Here is a 19917-nt window from a genome sequence, read left to right on the forward strand (position 1 = left end):
CACTGGGAGGTAGGGTGAAGGGGAGGAGTAGGGATGGAGCGCGCTCAGGGGAGGGGGCGGAAAGAGGCAGGGCGGGGTGCAGGCTTGGGAGAACAGATCAGGTGGAGGTGGGGCCTGGAGGAAGCTGGCACCTGTGTATGGTAGTGAATAAATAAGGAATACTTCAAGTTTACCTCTTCCATTTTTAAACCTATGAAGTACAATGACTAATTCTTCTAAGTCAGCTCAGATTTCCATATCTGACAGTATACTGCACTATGTCCCTTAGATGTTACAAAAGAAAATATGGTCTAGTGCTTCATCCACAGGATTGAGAATCCAGAGGTCTGAATTCTGTTCCTGGCTCATCCACAGACACATACTGTGATTTTAGGAAAGCCATTTAACCAATCTGAGCCCCTATATCTCATCTTCAAAATAGAAACAACATTCATTACTTCACAGAAGCAATGAACAGACTTACGTTGGATGATGGTAAGCAGCCAGTGGTCATAGTACATGTAGGTATCAGTGACACGGAAAGATAGGAGACGGGTCCTAATTTAGGCTGCTAAGAGATTAAAGTGGGAGTGCTCCTACATAAACAATACTTATAAATAATATTTACTTAAAGAGTTACAAAAGGGCTCACTAAAGTAGGTGACTGGGGAACAAAATGGCAAATGAAATTCAGTGTTGAGAAGTATAAAGCAACACATATTGGAAAAAATAATCCCAACTATATATACAAAATGATGGGATCTAAATTAGCTATTACAATTCAAGAAAGATCTTGGAGGTCTCTGAAATGTCTGCTCAATGTACTGTAGCACTCAAAAAAGTTAACAATGTTAGGAACCATCAGGAAAGGGAAAGATAATAACAAAATATCATAATGCCACTATATAAATCCATGGTAGTCCCCACATCTTGAACACTGTATGTAGTTCTGGTTTTCCTGTCTACAAGGATATATATTAGAATTTGAAAAAGTACAGCGAAGGGCAACAAAAACAATTAGGGGTATGGAACAGTTTCCATATGAGGAGAAATTAAAAAGACTGGGACTGTTCATTTTATAAGAGAGACAACTAAGGGGGGGGGATATATGATAGAGGTCTATAAAATGAATGGAGTGGAGAAGCGAATAAGGAAGTATATTTACTCCTTTATAGAACAAAAAAAAAACAGAAGTAACCCAATGAAATTAGTGGGCAGCACATTTAAAAACAAACAAAAAGAAGTACTTCTTCACACAACGCACACTTAACATATGGAACTCATTGCCAGGGGATGTTGTGAAGGCCAAAAAGTATAACTGGCTTAAAAAAGAATTACCGGTAGATAAGTTCATGGAGAATAGGTCCACCAATGGCCGTTAGCCAAGATGGTCAGAGACAAAACTCCATGCTCTAGGTATCCCTAAACCTCTGACCTCCAGAAGTGGGGACTGGAAGACAGGGGATGGATCACTTGAAACTGCCCTGTTCTGTTCATTCCCTCTGAAACATCAGGCACTGACCACTCACAGAAAGCAGGATACTGGGCTAGATGGACCATTAGTCTGACCCAGAACAGCCAGCCATTCTTATAACAACTTGGTTCATCATTTTTAAGACTCGAAGATGCTCAGACAGAAAGCACTACATACGTGACAAGTAATTTAAATATTCATTGATAATGAAGTGACATGTCTACATAAATAGAATAAAGTAGTATTTAACTAAATCAGGCTTTGGGCCAGAAAGTGAACAAGAAAAATTCATTTCAAAATATTTTCAATGCAACTAACCAAAAAATAGCTTGTATAATGTAAGCTAAACCAAACTATAATTGTATAAAATGTCACATAATGAAATGCTATTTATTGTATATTACTGTACCTTCAAGAATAATTTAAGACAGAAGACACTCCAATGTAGATGACCATTCAAAAAAGCCTGCTATTACCTTTGGAAGATCCAGGCTAAATCCCCATAAGCCATACAGAAAGACTGACTCAACAGAACGCATACAACTTTTGGAAGACATACTATCCAATCTAACTGACATCAACTGGTATATGTATAAGCTAATTAATAAAATAACAGTAATGAAGATGAAGTGCATATAATCTGAGTGCTTAAAAATATATTTCTTACTGAAGAGACTTCAGAAGTGAAACCACTTGCTAACGTATCTGAAAGTGCAGAGTATGAACCGGTTTGTTTTGTTTGCTCTGCATTGGACTTTCAACCTCAGCAGAAACACAACTCCTTCCCAGAAATACTCAAAAGTACTAAGTTACCATTAACTTATATTTGTAAATATAAAGTAGTGATGAGTTATTCTTAAATTCATTTTTAGTTTGCCTTTTCTGGGGGTACTTTTTAGACCATGGATTGACTTGTAGTATCAGTTGCTCCCATACAGTTACAATGGATTGGTAGTTCTCTGCACAGCACAAGTATACCACATTTTCTTCTTTTAGCTCCATTTCTTACAAGAGAAAAACTTAATTTTCATAAATAAGTACAGTATCACAGTAACTAGAGTTTTATCACTGCTGTATTACTAGGCTTGGCAGAATTAAATTTTTAAAAATAACTTTAATGGATAATATCAATGCTCATTTTTAACAACTGTTTTCAATTTTTATCAATTTAAATTCTCACCAGCACAGGAAATGGAGGGTCAGAATTATTCAATGACAGTAGACATTGAGATTCAAAAAGTGAAAGCTTTATAACAGTTAAAACACAAATTGTCAACATCACATGACAAAATATACAAGCCTAAATATCCTTAAATCAAACTCTAGGTTCTTAAACATTTTTCTTATGTTGCCTACCTGTAAATTTTGATCATCAATAGAAATATTTTTTCGTTGGTTCGTGCGTGAAATCAATGTTTACTGACATTTACCTATAACAATCTAATCCTTCCAAGCCTATACATTACCAACTGTAGTTTAAATAGTACAGAAAAACTCAGTAAACTCAAATACCCATATTCCACATTAATAGGTAAGTAGCAATATGGGTTCTGTGGCTCATCTAAGAATTTCACTCATTTCCCCATTCTTTCACACCCTTCTCCCTGTCAGCAACTGGAAGGGAGTGGGAGCTTCAAAATTTTCTCCATACCGACTCCTTTCTTTACTTACTGAAAGGAAGCTTCTCATACTTTCCTTCTGGCAAAGAGTTTCCAAATTCCCAATCCTTAACAATCATGGATTTTTATTTTTAAATGAAAACAGGAGGACATCCCACACTACTAGCAAGTCTCATTACTGTTTTATATTTTTCTTTTCTACTGTGTGCATACCATTGCTGCAACTCAAATTGAAAAGTATCTTTTCAGTTCTATGGAGCTGCTCTCAAAGAGCCAGCAAATCCAAGAACTAAGTCATCTGCTGATGGGTGGGAGTACACACTTCAACAGAGGTGCAGGAAAAGGCAGACTCTCCTCCTCTGCTCGTAACAGAGATCCTCCCACCACCGCTGTCCACAAAGTAGGTTTTAGTTTCTGAGAAATAATATCAGTGAAACTGGCACACACAACTATTGCTCCTGCATTCACCTGTTCTCCTAAAAAGCTTCATATTACTATTAAGTGTCTCTCTTAAATTTTGTGTGCAGATATAATTAACTAAAGTTAAATTGCTAGAAATGCCAGAATCTAGGAAATTTTGATAAGCAAAACATAGAAGGTTTCCAAATACAATAGTTATAAATCACTCTTTTTGAATAGTCTGTAAATTTTAGTTTACCTATCAAACCAAGTCAGCCAGACTTATCTACCCATGTGAAAAATCATTGTCTTAAGCCATGCATTAATAAGGTAGGCTGTGAAGTGTTTATTCTTATTTTCTCCAAGGAAGTAATCATTGAGCCTGTTTGCGCTTCTTTAAATTTTTTAAAAGAATTTTAAAACTTAATGGAGTAATTTCACCAAGGGAATTTAGTACATACATTTTGACTAAATGTATTAGTTTGAAAGGTTCTTAAGTTATCTAAACATACCTGACAAAAGGAATGGTTGCAGATGTTCAGAAAGCCGCTGGGAGACATTTGCATTAGTTAATACATTTTATGAAAATTTAGAATCTGAACATAACAATTATGTGATTAAAAGGTCAAGAAACTCTTTTGGAGTTCTCAAACAGCTGTCAACGACACAGTTCAAAAGAATTTACACAATCAATGATTAATATTTATATAATTAACTGATTACTCCAAATGCTAGAGAGAGTGTCACGGTTACTTTTCCTCTCTCTTACTAACCCAATAGTAAGAGAACGCAAAATGGTTAAGTCTATTAAACTTAAGGGAGAAACTAAAATAATACTGTTTTAACAGAGACTAAGTAGAGGGACACAATTTGGATACTAGAAAATTCAGACAAATGTGATTTAAGTTAAGACTTCCAAAACATGTTTCAAAGGAAGGAGGGAGGAAGATATCAGAAACAAAACAAAGAGTCAAGAATATGTGTTGAACTTAGAAGCAGAGTTGACGTAGTAACTGCAAAGAGGGAAAAAAAAGTGAATCTCTATCCCAAGGGAGCAGGAGCTTGACATACATACTGATACAAGGACTAGATGGTAAACTAAGAAATGTTCCACTGCCATCCAATCTCCAAAAAGATAGTGCAGAACAGGCACAAAAGCAGATGAGTACTTTAATAAGATTACAAGAACAAAAATGTATGAGCAGCATGGCTCTCTTGATTTTTCCAATGAGGCAGTTAAAAAAAAAAATCCAAGACATCAGGTTAAGGGTATGTGTGGTCAGTGTTGCATTAGTGACTATTACTGTTATAATAATATTTAACAGACATTATAAATTCTTGCGATAGTTATGTTTTAATAATTGTACTTTAAAATGTAAAATTTAATGGACCAAATTCCTAATAGCAAATAAGCATCCTGCCGAGTTGGCAATCTGCTTTGGAAACATGTAAAGCACACAATGCAAAATCAGGAGCCAAGTAAGAGTGAACAGGATTTGTGACCATGTAGATAAGAAACAAGAGACTTGTTAAATGGTCTCTAGGCAAAAATTCTCTTAACCCTTGAGATTTCTTACATCTTATCACAGGTGAACACTATCCATCAAGACATGTGACAGACAGGAATTACAGAAATCAAAATCACCTAAACTGGAATTGAAAAAGGAGATGCCTTAATTCCTGCATTCAAAATCAACACAGCCCCCCAGAGATGAGGTTAACAACATATAAAATTAACTTTATTCTGCCCAACCTGTACACAATGAAAAAGTTAACACCTATGCAGGTTCAAGAAACTTTTGAAATAATACATTCAAGGACAGAAAATGGGAAAATGACCTATTAAAGAAAACGAAGGTTCAGTTTTATTCCATATTGAATGGAACACACCCCAGCATTGTATCGGGATTAGGGAGAGGGGCACTGAACACAAGAATAGGACGTGAACAAACTTCATTATCAATATACTAATGAAAAAAGAATTTCAAGACTGGAATATTAATGAAAAGATCGGTACCTTTACTTCAAAAAGACTTAAAAATGTGAAAAGGAGGTTATGCATGACACAGGTGGTAGTTTCATTCAGAGGCCAAGTCTACACTAGAAAAGCATAGCTCAGGACAAACTGATGTTTAGTTTAATCACAGTTTTCTGAAATGAAAAAGATGCTTAAAGAAGTCTTAACTGCAGCTTTCTGAAACAGTACTGAATGGTTTGTCCTGGACTACATTACGGTTAAACGGTTTCAGAGAATCAAAACTGGATACGCGGCCTACACCCATTACTAGCAAGAGGTATCATTTCTAGGATAGGCCAGATAACTGGAGATATGATGGAACACCACACACTTCAGCTCTCAGACCCAAGTTGAATATTATCTTAAATCTAGCTACAAATTTACACTTTCTGACTACACTAACACCCAGAAGTAGACTACATATAACTTTATACAAAATCTGTTTTAACTAATATTTATTATTATTGATTTTTTATCACTAAATTTTCACCCATAAGTTTCACTGTAAGATAATTCTGATCTTAGGTTTACTTGAGAATTTCACTGTCAAGGAAAGGAAACTATACCTGTAGTAAGATATGGGCAAGGTGTAAGAGGGTACTTGGGGCACTCAGTCAAAAACTGTTCCATGTCCCTAAAGATATTGTGAAAACAAGAATAGGGGACCGAAGGTAATAGTGCCACAGCCATAAAATAGTTTTATTACCATCTAAGAAGTAGAGAGCCATTAAAGTATTTATAATTTGAATACTGAAATCAAATAAATTTGGACAAATATTAGATAAGTTATAGAAAATAAAATTCTCAAATTTCATAAGTACTGTAGTCTCATTCAACAGTCTTCATTCTAAGCCACAAAAGATTAGCAGTAGCAACAAACAGTGAACTCAGACATTAACCAGGAAGGCATAGGCTTAACATTGCAAATCTGGAAGTACAGAATTTTTGCAAAACTAATGCGCTTCCCATGTCGATGTCACTCTGTTTTGGAACATCATTACTGAGCTACAAGAAAAACCCCACCTCAGTTATGGAAATTATTTTTTTTAAAAAACTGATTCTTCTAGATCACCCACAGTTTAGCCGGATACATAACACTCCAAAGTCCACTTCCAATTTGACAAAGTCAGCCAACATGAGTCATGACACAAGCAATATCCGGGGTGGGGGTGGCTATGATCTGGAAATGAAAGTGAATACATTTACCGAAGCTTGGGGAGTATTACCTACAAGAAACTTCTTTTTACAATTGAATGTATGCCCTTTTTTAAAAAAACCTCTTTTATGACACTAAAATAGGACAGTGTTAATGGTTTGTATGGGTTTTTTTTTTAAAACCAAACTTTTACACCCTAGAAATAAAAGCAATGCCAACTCTGATCCTGTTGAAAGACTGAAAGCATGTCTCGAAAGATGTATATTAACTATCATACCTAAACTGAAGGGGCAGGGACACTAAATTTTCTCCAAAATATAGTCACTGACCTTAAAGAGGTGTTAAACTTTTAACCAGTACAATAAAATCCCCTTTGTGATCTCAGTAACTCAGCTCACAATCCTATGATGCTGTTATTTCACCAAGGAGAATTTCAAAAGGGAACAGGAGATAAGGCTACCACATTTGGGTCAACTCCTACAAGCAGGCAGCTGGGTCAGAGAACTACTGAGCAGCTGCTTAGCTAGGCATTACAACCACACATGCCCTGGGAGGAATATCTGGAAGGAGCCCCTGAAGTCAGCGTACCTTCTTACATTACATAAAGTTGTTGTGCATTTGTTTTACTGGTGCTGTCTTCCACGACACTTGTGGTTGAAGCTTAGAAGATAGTGCCTCAACATGAAACAGGAAAAGACTGGGGAACCTGGAAAGTGGAAGCCAAAAATTACTTTGTCCTGAATAATTCTTCATTGCCTGAATGAAACTAGAAAAGAGGGATCAACCCAGCATCCACACTGGGGAGCTAAACCACAGAAGTTCATAAATCTAAACCTGCCATGAAACTAGGACAGAGCAGAAAATCTACAGAATACATGCCTTGTTTCTTAAATGATGGGAACAAACAAAGCAGGTATATTGGAAGGTGGTCTCCTCTTACTTGCCAGAATAGACTAAAAAAGGTCTCTCTTAGCAAAAACACACACACAATGCAAGAGACTCAGACTTGTATTTGCTTCCAACATATATTATGTTAACAGTGAGAATCTAAGCAAGCCATTTTCCCAGTTATTGTCTATAAAGATGTAATTTCTTTATGAAAATACTTCAAGCATAAACACATTTAAGGACACTTCAGTAGAAAGTGGAAGTACAGCGGGAATAATCAAGATGCCGCACCTCCAAGTCATTGGTTCAAATCTGATTCAGAATGGTAAGGTCAGAAAGTAGTTACTATTTAAAAACATTGGTAGAGAGAACAAAGACAAAATCCACCACTACTGACACTTTTGTGGGCAGTCTCAGATGCTAAAAGATTGAATATGCATGTAGACTGAACTAACCTTTCACTCTAGAGTTGGCTGTTCCACGTGTGAGTTGAGTAACACTGAGGGAGAAGAAGAAAAGAAGCTTTCACTGCCAATGGTTGCACTTCGAGTACTATCAACACAGTACCTTTTAAAAATAATGCAAAGATGGTGAATTGATACAGTGAAACCAAAAATGATAACTTTCCAATAAAGATTTGGATGCTAGAAGCAGCTCAGGAAACAAGACACAAAGAATACTTATCGATAAGGTAGCAGTTACCCTGTGCAACACTGAGGTCTTTATTTAAAAGATTCCTTATTTCTCAATTTTTCAAAGACTTTAATGAGGTTCCATCTCAGTTTTTTACTGTAATATGTCAGCTTTGCAAGTTATTACAAAACACTTAAATGTCCAGACAAAAATATCACTTACTCATCTGAAGAGATAAGAGGTGAACAAACAAGTCTTTATAGTGATGAGGTGGGTGAGGTAATATCTTTTATTGGACCAACTTTGTCTCTCTTATATCCTGGAACCTACACAACTACAACAACACTGCATTCAAGTCTTTATAGTAACCTTAAATATGCCAGTTTCTTACTAGAACAAAATTCAACTGAATTATGATAGTAGGCTCTGTGGCTAATAAGCTTTTAGCTCAGATAACTACAGTATTTGGTCATGTGGAATTTTAAGGATCCGTTTCTCATGTTTCTCTTCTCCCTAGTATTCAGTTAAGTCAAAAAACCTTTGGTGGAAAGAGCTCCATTTGTCATCCCTATTTCTTAGTGACTCAACATAGTTACACATTCTGGTGCACGTGCTTTTAGACATGCTGTTCCTGATGGAGTAATTGTCACAAGAGATAACCACCAGAAAAGGACAGTTCAGGAATTCTGCATTAAAAGACCTATAGTAATCTACGTAGTCAGCAAGATTATAAAACATCATCTAGTAAAGTGTTAAACCTTTAAATATGGAGTCATAGCTCTATTTTTTGCCCAGTGTATTTATTATTTGAAAAGGCAAAGAAAAATGGCAAATGATGCATTAAATCTGCTTTAAATTATCAGAAATATGCTTCTGATTTAGCACCAACGCTTACTTTCTCTGAATGGAACATACAAAATTCTCATCTAGAAAAATATTTTTAAATATTCAGCCATTAAAGAATGTTATGTATTGTTCACTGAGATGGAAACTATTCTTTCAAAATGTCTTATTAGTTTATAATATTAAGCCTTTTGAGATATGCCTTTTTCAATGGAAAGAGCATTTAAGAGAATTTAATTAACAACAGTAGAACCTTAAATCCCTTGTGGATCTAAAGACCAATTAAAAATCAGGCAATGGTAGTGGAAGCTTCCCACCACTAACCTGTAACCTTGTTGTACAAGTACCTAAAGGCAGAAAATGTCACGTCCATTTAATCCTTGTTGAATTGTACCTACAATTTGACTAAGGTGTGTTCTGGACCATTAAAACAGCTTCTTTTATTCAATACTAAATTAGGCAATTATTTTTTAGTATCAATTCTATTTCATTATTCTTTTTAAAAATCACTCAACTGTTGTGTGTAGCCATATTCTATTGTATATAAATTATACACAGGTCTAGTGTCATTATGCAGGTTTCAAAATCAAATTTGCTGATCTAATGGTTAAAGAGTTTTAAATGATACACAAATCCAAGAGTCTTAATTTCAAGCCTTGTTTTCTGGGGATTCCTAATTCTGCTGTAAAAATTCCTTTGAGTAAAACATCTAAGCCCAGAAGTATTCCCCACTCCTGCCCAAAGTTTTTAAGGAAAGGGTATTGAAACATCATGAAGCAATTGTACATATGTGTGGTTTACTGGCAATGTACATTTTACATTCCCATTCAATTAGAAAATAAATCAAATGTAGCATGCATATATTATAAACCAGTGGTTCTCAACCAGGGGTGCGGGTATCCCTAGGGGTACACGGGGGTCTTCCGGGGGTACATCTAGATACTTGCCTAGTTTTACAACAGCCTACATAAAAAGCACTAGTGAAATCAGTACAAACTGAAATGTCATACAGACAATGTCTTGTTTATACTGCTCTGTATACTATACACTGAAATGTAAATATGACATTTACATTGAAATTGATTTATTTTGTAATTATATGGTAAAAATGAGTAAGCAATTTTCAGTAATAGTGTGCTGTGACTCTTGTATTTTTATGTCTGATTTTTTAAGCAAGTAGATTTTAAGTGAGGTAAAACTTGGGGGTACACAAGACAAATCAGACTCCTGAAAGGGATACTGCAGTCTGGAAAGGTTGAGAGCCACTGTTATAAACTATGTATTTAAAAATCCTTATGGGTAATATTTTTGCAGAGTCTAATAAAATTAAAGACAGGCATTTAGATTATAAGCTCTTTGGGATAGGTACAATCATTTTCTATGGCCTCAATCCTGTAAAAAATCACACAAGTGCTCAATTTTACATACCGAGTAGTCCCATTCTAGTCAATGGGTCTACTCCCACTGCATAAAATAAGCACATGCTAAGTCTGTACAGGATCAGGGCCTATGTATGTACAGTACCTAGCACAATGGGACCCCAACCAGGCTGAGGCCAATAGGTGATACTGAAATATAAATAATAGTGAACAAAAATCAGATCAGAACTCCAGACCCTGAAATCTGGATCCAGACCCTCTCCACTGGGTAAATAATTCAGTAAAATCAGTTTCATAATCATAGAATCATAGAATATCAGGGTTGGAAGGGACCTCAGGAGGTCATCTAGTCCAACCCCCTGCTCAAAGCAGGACCAATCCCCAATTAAATCATCCCAGCCAGGGCTTTGTCAAGCCTGACCTTAAAAACTTCTAAGGAAGGAGATTCTACCACCTCCCTAGGTAACGCATAATGACAAAAGCAAGGAAATTTGAAGACTAAAGTTAAAGTTATCTTTAACTTACTCCTCTGTATAAGGTTTCAATATCGATCTCTAAATAACGGGTGATCATAAATTCCTTACTTGACATTTCTAGCTGTTAGGTGGAAAAGCACTTTTTTTGCTTCAAAATTCTCTCTTTTAATGTGGTCCAGGTTATCAGCAAAGTGCTCAACACATGACAAATGAAAATATCAGTTTTGAAAGTTGTCCAGTGCCCTATTTGGTCCAAATTTTGGTTTTCTACTTAACTTGAAAATTCACCAGTAAATCTACTTGCTGTTCTGCTTGCCTGGCTACTTTATGACTTGCACTTTCAGCGAAAATGCAAGAAGTTTTTATTTGTTTGGAGTGTTATTTTGTTTCTGTTTTTGTTTTGCTAATGAGAATTGAAGGAATATGATCCAAATTGTTTAATGAGTGTGATTTTCAGCATAACGTATCTGTCTTAGCATTTGTTAGACATGATTGGCTAGTTCAGGCTTTCAACTTTGCCCTGGTCTACACTAGGACTTTAGGTCGAATTTAGCAGCGTTAAATCGATTTAAACCTGCACCCGTCCACACAGTGAAGCCCTTTATTTCGACTTAAAGGGCTCTTAAAATCGATTTCCTTACTCCACCCCTGACAAGTGGATTAGCGCTTAAATCGACGTTCCCGGCTCGAATTTGGGGTACTGTGGACACAATTTGATGGTATTGGCCTCCTGGAGCTATCCCAGAGTGCTCCATTCTGACCGCTCTGGACAGCACTCTCAACTCAGATGCACTGGCCAGGGAGACAGGAAAAGAACCGCAAACTTTTGAATCTCATTTCCTGTTTGGCCAGCGTGGCAAGCTGCAGGTGACCATGCAGAGCTCATCAGCACAGGTGACCATGATGGAGTCCCAGAATCGCAAAAGAGCTCCAGCATGGACCGAACGGGAGGTACGGGATCTGATCGCTGTTTGGGGAGAGGAATCCGTGCTATCAGAACTCCGTTCCAGTTTTCGAAATGCCAAAACCTTTGTGAAAATCTCCCACGGCATGAAGGACAGAGGCCATAACAGGGACCCGAAGCAGTGCCGCGTGAAACTGAAGGAGCTGAGGCAAGCCTACCAGAAAACCAGAGAGGCGAACAGCCGCTCTGGGTCAGAGCCCCAAACATGCCGCTTCTATGATGAGCTGCATGCCATTTTAGGGGGTTCAGCCACCACTACCCCAGCCGTGTTGTTTGACTCCTTCAATGGAGATGGAGGCAATACGGAAGCAGGTTTTGGGGACGAAGAAGATGAGGAGGAGGAGGAGGTTGTAGATAGCTCACAGCAAGCAAGCGGAGAAACCGGTTTTCCCGACAGCCAGGAACTGTTTCTCACCCTAGACCTGGAGCCAGTACCCCACAAACCCACCCAAGGCTGCCTCCTGGACCCAGCAGGCGGAGAAGGGACCTCTGGTGAGTGTACCTTTTAAAATGCTATACATGGTTTAAAAGCAAGCATGTGAAAGGATTACTTTGCCCTGGCATTTGCGGTTCTCCTAGATGTAGTCCTAAAGCCTTTGCAAAAGGTTTCTGGGGAGGGCAGCCTTATTTCGTCCTTCATGGTAGGACACTTTACCACTCCAGGCCAGTAACACGTACTCGGGAATCACTGTAGAACAAAGCATTGCAGTGTATGTTTGCTGGCATTCAACCAAAATCCATTCTTTATCTCTCTGTGTTATCCTCAGGAGAGTGAGATATAATTCATGGTCACCTGGTTGAAACAGGGTGCTTTTCTTCAGGGGACACTCAGAGGAGCCCATTCCTGCTGGGCTGTTTGCCTGTGGCTAAACAGAAATGTTCCCCGCTGTTAGCCACAGGGATGGGGGAAAGGTTGAGGGGGTAGTCACGCGGTGGGAGGAGGCAAAATGCGACCTTGTAATGAAAGCACATGTGCTATGTATGTAATGTTAACAGCAAGGTTTACCCTGAAAGAGTGTAGCCACTGTTTTATAAAATGTGTCTTTTTAAATACCGCTGTCCCTTTTTTTCTCTCCACCAGCTGCATGTGTTTCAATGATCACAGGATCTTCTCCTTCCCAGAGGCTAGTGAAGCTTAGAAAGAAAAAAAAACGTACTCGTGATGAAATGTTCTCCGAGCTCATGCTGTCCTCCCACACTGACAGAGCACAGACGAATGCGTGGAGGCAAATAATGTCAGAGTGCAGGAAAGCACAAAATGACCGGGAGGAGAGGTGGAGGGCTGAAGAGAGTAAGTGGCGGGCTGAAGAGAGTAAGTGGCAGGCTGAAGACAGGGCTGAAGCTCAAATGTGGCGGCAGCGTGATGAGAGGAGGCAGGATTCAATGCTGAGGCTGCTGCAGGACCAAACCAGTATGCTCCAGTGTATGGTTGAGCTGCAGCAAAGGCAGCTGGAGCACAGACTGCCACTGCTGCCCCTCTGTAACCAACCGCCCTCCTCCAAAAGTTCCATAGCCTCCACACCCAGACGCCCAAGAACGCGGTGGGGGGGCCTCCGGCCAACCAGCCACTCCACCACAGAGGATTGCCCAAAAAAAAGAAGGCTGTCATTCAATAAATTTTAAAGTTGTAAACTTTTAAAGTGCTGTGCTTAAAGTGCTGTGTGGCATTTTCCTTCCCTCCTCCACCACCCCTCCTGGGATACCTTGGTAGTCATCTCCCTATTTGTGTGATGAATGAATAACGAATGCATGACTGTGAAGCAGCAATGACTTTATTGCCTCTGCAAGCGGTGATTAAAGGGAGGAGGGGAGAGTGGTTAGCTTACAGGGAAGTAGAGTGAACCAAGGGGTGGGGGGTTTCATCAAGGAGAAACAAACAGAACTTTCACACCGTAGCCTGGCCAGTCATGAAACTGGTTTTCAAAGCTTCTCTGATGCGTACCGCGCCCTCCTGTGCTCTTCTAACCACCCTGGTGTCTGGCTGCGCGTAACCAGCAGCTAGGCGATTTGCCTCAGCCTCCCACCCCGCCATAAACGTCTCCCCCTTACTCTCACAGATATTGTGGAGCACACAGCAAGCAGTAATAACAGTGGGAATATTGGTTTCGCTGAGGTCTAAGCGAGTCAGCAAACTGCGCCAGCGCGCCTTTAAACGTCCAAATGCACATTCTACCACCATTCTGCACTTGCTCAGCCTGTAGTTGAACAGCTCCTGACTACTGTCCAGGCTGCCTGTGTACGGCTTCATGAGCCATGGCATTAAGGGGTAGGCTGGGTCCCCAAGGATACATAGAGGCATTTCAACATCCCCAACCGTTATTTTCTGGTCTGGGAATAAAGTCCCTTCCTGCAGCTTTTGAAACAGACCAGAGTTCCTGAAGATGCGAGCATCATGGACCTTTCCCGGCCATCCCACGTTGATGTTGGTGAAACGTCCCTTGTGATCCACCAGAGCTTGCAGCACTATCGAAAAGTACCCCTTGCGGTTTATGTACTCGGCGGCTTGGTGCTCCGGTGCCAAGATAGGGATATGGGTTCCGTCTATAGCCCCACCACAGTTAGGGAATCCCATTGCAGCAAAGCCATCCACTATGACCTGCACATTTCCCAGGGTCACTACCCTTGATATCAGCAGATCTTTGATTGCGTGAGCTACGTGCATAACAGCAGCCCCAACAGTAGATTTGCCCACTCCAAATTGATTCCCAACTGACCGGTAGCTGTCTGGCGTTGCAAGCTTCCACAGGGCTATCGCCACTCGCTTCTCAACTGTGAGGGCTGCTCTCATCCTGGTATTCATGCGCTTCAGGGCAGGGGAAAGCAAGTTACAAAGTTCCATGAAAGTGCCCTTACGCATGCGAAAGTTTCGCAGCCACTGGGAATCGTCCCAGACCTGCAACACTATGCGGTCCCACCAGTCTGTGCTTGTTTCCCGAGCACAGAATCGGCGTTCCACAGCACGAACCTGCCCCATTAGCACCATGATGCATGCATTGTCAGGGCCCATGCTTTGAGAGAAATCTGTGTCCATGTCCTGATCACTCACGGGACCGCGCTGACGTCGCCTCCTCGCCCGGTATCGCGTTGCCATGTTCTGGTGCTGCATATGCTGCTGGATAATGCGTGTGGTGTTTAATGTGCTCCTAATTGCCAAAATGAGCTCAGCGGCCTCCATGCTTGCCTTGGTATGGCGTCCGCACAGAAAAAAGGCGCGGAACGATTGTCTGCCGTTGCTCTGACGGAGGGAGGGGCGACTGACGACACGGCTTACAGGGTTGGCTTCAGGGAGCTAAAATCAACAAAGGGTGTGCCTGTACATCAAGGAGTATTTCAGGCAGGACTGCACGGAGCGTTCCAATAAAAAATGGTGCACCTAAGTTATCGTTGTTATTGGAACAAGGTGGTTAGCCTGGCCTCTGATTGATACATGGCTAGATTTACCTCGCTGCACCTTCTCTGTGAGTGACTGCAGTGTGATCTAGACAGGGGAGGAGGCAAATGAGTACAAAACAAATCTGGTCTATTTCTTGTTCTGACCCACTCCATCTATCTTTTACATCTTTGGCTGGCAGCAGACGGTGCAGAAGGACTGCATGCCATCCACATCTCATGGCTGCTTGGCAGAAGATGGTACAGTACAACTGCTAGCCATCTTCATCTCTTGCCTGCCTGGCATAAGATGGTACAATACGACTGCTAGCAATCCTCATCTCTTGCCTGCCTGGCAGAAGATGGTACAGTACGACTGCTAGCAGTCCGTATCGCCTGCCCGCTCACCATAAGACGGTTCAATAGGACTGCAGGACTAAAGAGAATGACCTGGTCAAGTCACTCCAAATTTAGTCCCTGCGCCCATGTCTGCCCAGGCGCTCCCAGCTGACGTGGCCAGGAGCACCTCGGACACGACGAGGACGACTACCAGTCGTATTGCACCGTCTGCTGCCAGAAGGCAATGGGTTGCTGCTACTGTGCAGCAAAGCCGTACCGCGTCTGCCAGCACCCAGGAGACATAGGGTGACGGTTACCTGAGCGGGCTCCATGCTTGCCGTGGTATGGCGTCTGCACAGGTAACTCAGGAAAAAAGGCGCGAAATGATTGTCTGCCCTTGCTTTCACGGGGGGAGGGAGGGAACGGGGGCCTGACGATATGTACCCAGAACCACCCGCGACAATGTTTTAGCCCCATCAGGCATTGGGATCTCAACCCAGAATTCCAATGGGCAGCGGAGACTGCGGGAACTGTGGGATAGCTACCCACAGTGCAACGCTCCGGAAGTCGACGCTTGCCTCGGTACTGTGGAAGCGCTCCGCCGAGTTAATGCACTTAGAGCATTTTCTGTGGGGACACACACACTCGAATATATAAAACCGATTTCTAAAAAACCGACTTCTATAAATTCGACCTAATTTCGTAGTGTAGACATACCCTTTGTCCCTGTTTGATGAGCTTTTTTCTTCCAGGGGCATAAAGTTGCTTTGACACTATATATTTTTTCTTAAGGGTGGGGGAGGGGGCGTTACACTTCCTGTCAGTGCTGGAATAATACCAGATAAAGATGTCCCAATAGAAGTCCTAAAATAATATAATTTTCCAGAAAGGAGAACATGTGCTGATACACTCCTAAAATACAGTGCTTAAAAAGTTTAGAACCAACTTCCACCTTTGTTTCAAAGGTTGGGTGGGGGAGAGAGATAAGGTAACAATGTCTTTATGGCTTAAGAAAACTGATCAGTCTATTAGCAAAAAACCAAACCAAACAAAAAAAAAAGCCAAAAAACATTAGTTACAATTCCAGAAGATATTTGAAAAAACATTTTGAATAAAAATATGATAAGTACACTTATACTGTAGCCTACATAGGTAATGGATCAATCTTGCACACAGTGACCCAAGCTTAAACTGAAAGATATAATTCTGTACCTATGGTAGTTCAATACATATTCTTATTAAAAGCAGCCTGGCTTTTTACAAAAACAACTTTTTTTTTAAAGAAACCTCAATATACAGAGAGTTCCTAAACAATTAATCATAATGAACTACTGCCCTGGAAAATCTATTTTAAACAAACTCAAGGTTACAGGTAATGGTCTCAAGACATTATTATGCAATCTTTCAAGGAGGACTGGTTTTATATTACACATAGTGGTCTCTTTCATAAGAAAAATCTTGCACTATGAAATTATCAAAAGCCTAAGATATGCAATAATCGGTAAGCCGTACTCCTTTCTTTGACTGGAGCATTTTGTTTCTTAGCAATATTGTCTACCATGCCACCTACTAGCAAATCTAGAAAAACATGGGTAGCAGAACACATCATCACAGGGTGCTGCTCTGAAAACCAGGCACTTTAGGGAAATCATCTATCTGCAGGGTGGGGGAGAAGCTTCATAGGCGTTTCCCAATTTCATACTGTGAAAAAGCTGCACTACCATGGACTCTGTAACAGTATTCCAGTGCCACCCAGAGATATGAAAGCCACGTGCTAACTGAAGCATGGGAAAACAATTAGCTCTATATTCCTCCCACCCACCTACCATTCAAAAGAGAGACTGAAATATTACACAGGTACACTGTCAACTTGTTTTGTGTATTTTTTTAAACAACTAATTTAAAATTCCAGTTTCTGATACAGCATATTTTAGATGGTATAACCCCAGTAGGCATTATTAATTGCTTATAACAAATTTTTAAGTGTTTTTCTATTCCTTGTCTATGTTCAGAAGGGTCTTTCAGCAAAAGATAACTTGGCTGTACACAAAAAAACAGTGAAACTGACTAAGCACAAAGTAAAACTGGAAAGATTTCCTTCCTTCTATTTGAAACACTTCAGGTATAGTATAGTAGTTACAGAATTTTCAGCAGAACTGTTTTCTAAGTTGATATGTCCCTTTAAGAAAAGTCACTCTGGCGTACAACATAGTTTTAAGTTATTTCTACAATCACAGAGAACAGTAGTTCTCAACCCTTTCACAACAGAGCACCAACTGACTTTATAGACACTTCAGTACCTTATTTATAGAAAACGAGTAGGTGCTTCTTTTTCTGTGCATTTTTTTATTATCCTTCTGGGTATATGTAATCAAGGTCAAAATCACTGCTGAAAACAACTAAATACAAGTATCAAACTAAAACGTACAGGTATTTTATTAGTTGCCACATAATAAGACAATTACCCAATAGAAATGAAATAGCTTTAAAAATTAACAGAGAAGTTATCAGTTGCCTCAATTGATTAGCCATTTTCAAATGGAAAAGAAAAAACTGAATACAGATGTGCAGTAACTGTAACTGCTATTCTAACATTCAAAATATATTTCTGTATACAGACACTCCTCTTTCTCCTCCCACTGGTGATTCTCTCTATGCACTAGAAAACTCGCCTCATCTTCATGAAAACCAATGCAGACATCAGCCTTGCCTGGGAGGTTCTTCAAGAATCATTCTGCCCCTCACCAATATGGATGGCAAAATAGCTACAAAAATACGGTGTTTTTAAAAAGGAATTAAAAATTGTAATTAATCAGCCTTGTTTTTTCCCTCCTACACTAAGGAAAGTGGTTTAATTTGTGTTGAGTCTTTAAGTTATTGCCATAGACATTCGGCTAGTCGGCGGATGGGACTATGTTGCTGCTTTCAGCTCCACAGGGTGGGGACTCACTAAAGCTGACATTGTCTGAATGCCACAAAACAGATTCCTCTCCCATCCCCGGTCCACTTTCAACCCTTTTCTTTTCTACAAAATTAATCGCATTCCTATTTTTACATTAAAGCTCTTATTTTGCACCTCAAGCTCAGGAAAGCCGCGAACAAGACTCAAATTGGGGGGGGGGGAAGGGGGTAGAGAAAGAGACAAACCACAGCACCTTTAAACACAGACGCACACCACCCATCAGACCCTCTCTTTCCAGAGCTTGAGCTGAACTGATTTTTAAGGGGGAAGAGAACTGGAGCCATGAACAGTGTAACAGACGAGGGGCGTGATGCGGTACTGCTGCTGGGGCAATCCCAACCCCTCCTCCTCTACACTCTGCCTTGGGTGGTAGCTTTCCTGGGGTGACCCTATGGAGCAGGGATTTGGTTAAAAAAAAAAAAAAAAAAAGAGGATCCAGCTCCTCCGATTCCCGCCCCAAAATACAGGGGAGACCCCTCCTCCCTCTCCCCCATCCAGCTTTATTACACACACTTCTAGGGCACCCCAAGATCCGATTATTGTCTCCCTCCCCAAATCACCGCCCCCAGCTGGGATGCGCATATCCCCCAGCCGGCTCCCCCAGGGTGGGGGCGCTCCCCAGACAGGACAATAGGGCGAGCCCCCAGCCGCTGCCCCATAGACGGCGGCTCGGAGCCGGCCACTACTGGGGAACCCACTCCCCAGGCCGGGCGATACAGCCCGCGGCTACTGCCAGGGGAGCAGGACGCGGCGGGAGGAGGACCGGCTCCCGGCTCCCCTTCCCGGGCAGGCGCTGAGCACTCACCGCGGCGGCGGCTCGAGGTCGGCTCCTCCGGCTCCTCCTCTCGCCGCCCGGCTAATGGTGGCAGCGCGGCGCCGGCGGCTCCCCCAGGCGCTTCCCGGCCCCTTTGCTCAGCGCGGAGCCGCCCCCGCCTGGCAGCCCGAGCGCGTCCCTGGCCGGAGGCTGCGGCGCGTCTTCTCCCCACGCCCCAGTGCCTGACTCAGCCCCAGCCCCGCCGCGCCGGGCTCTCCCCGGCCGCTCACTTCCGGCGCGCAGGCCCCGCCGCTCCCTCCGCCGCAGCCCGCTGGCTCCCCCGCTCCATTCATCCAGCCCCGCGCCCGGCCTGCTGCGAGCGGCGAGGCGCCGCCTTCCCCTCAGCAGCGCCCGCTGCCGCTGCCGCGCCCGCCACGGCTGCGAACGGGGGCCCGGCCTTGTGGAGCCCTGTGCCTGAGCCCCGGGCGCAGCGTCCACATTACCGCCTAAACATGGGCGTGCAGCTGCTGGCCCTGGGCCTCACAGCTGTGCTAACGTGTCCACACTGCACAGGAGGGGGGACCCTCAGGCCATTGATTTGCCCCTCAGGCAGCCCCCTGGGCCTTACTGGGCGATGTATTACAATGGAGATGTCCCATTTTATAC

At 41.6% G+C, this 19917-nt stretch overlaps 1 protein-coding gene across 5 annotated transcripts in view; it reads right to left on the bottom strand.

The window, feature by feature from the left end:
* RAPH1 (Ras association (RalGDS/AF-6) and pleckstrin homology domains 1) overlaps window positions 1-19482 on the bottom strand; it is a 159273-nt gene extending 139791 nt beyond the window's left edge. For 4 of the 5 annotated variants that reach the window (XM_084642613.1, XM_084642612.1, XM_084642611.1 and 1 more), the window contains exon 1: window positions 19303-19482. The gene's annotated coding sequence lies outside the window, so the exon portion shown is untranslated. Of the gene's footprint in view, window positions 1-7987; window positions 8032-19302 lie in introns of all 5 variants that reach the window. The other variant, XM_084642610.1, reaches the window with a different exon arrangement.
* Between the last annotated feature and the right edge of the window lie 435 nt (window positions 19483-19917).

Source organism: Lepidochelys olivacea (genome assembly GCF_965140295.1).
Source record: "Lepidochelys olivacea isolate rLepOli2 genome assembly, chromosome: 11".
In the NCBI taxonomy this organism is placed as follows: Eukaryota; Metazoa; Chordata; order Testudines; family Cheloniidae; genus Lepidochelys; species Lepidochelys olivacea.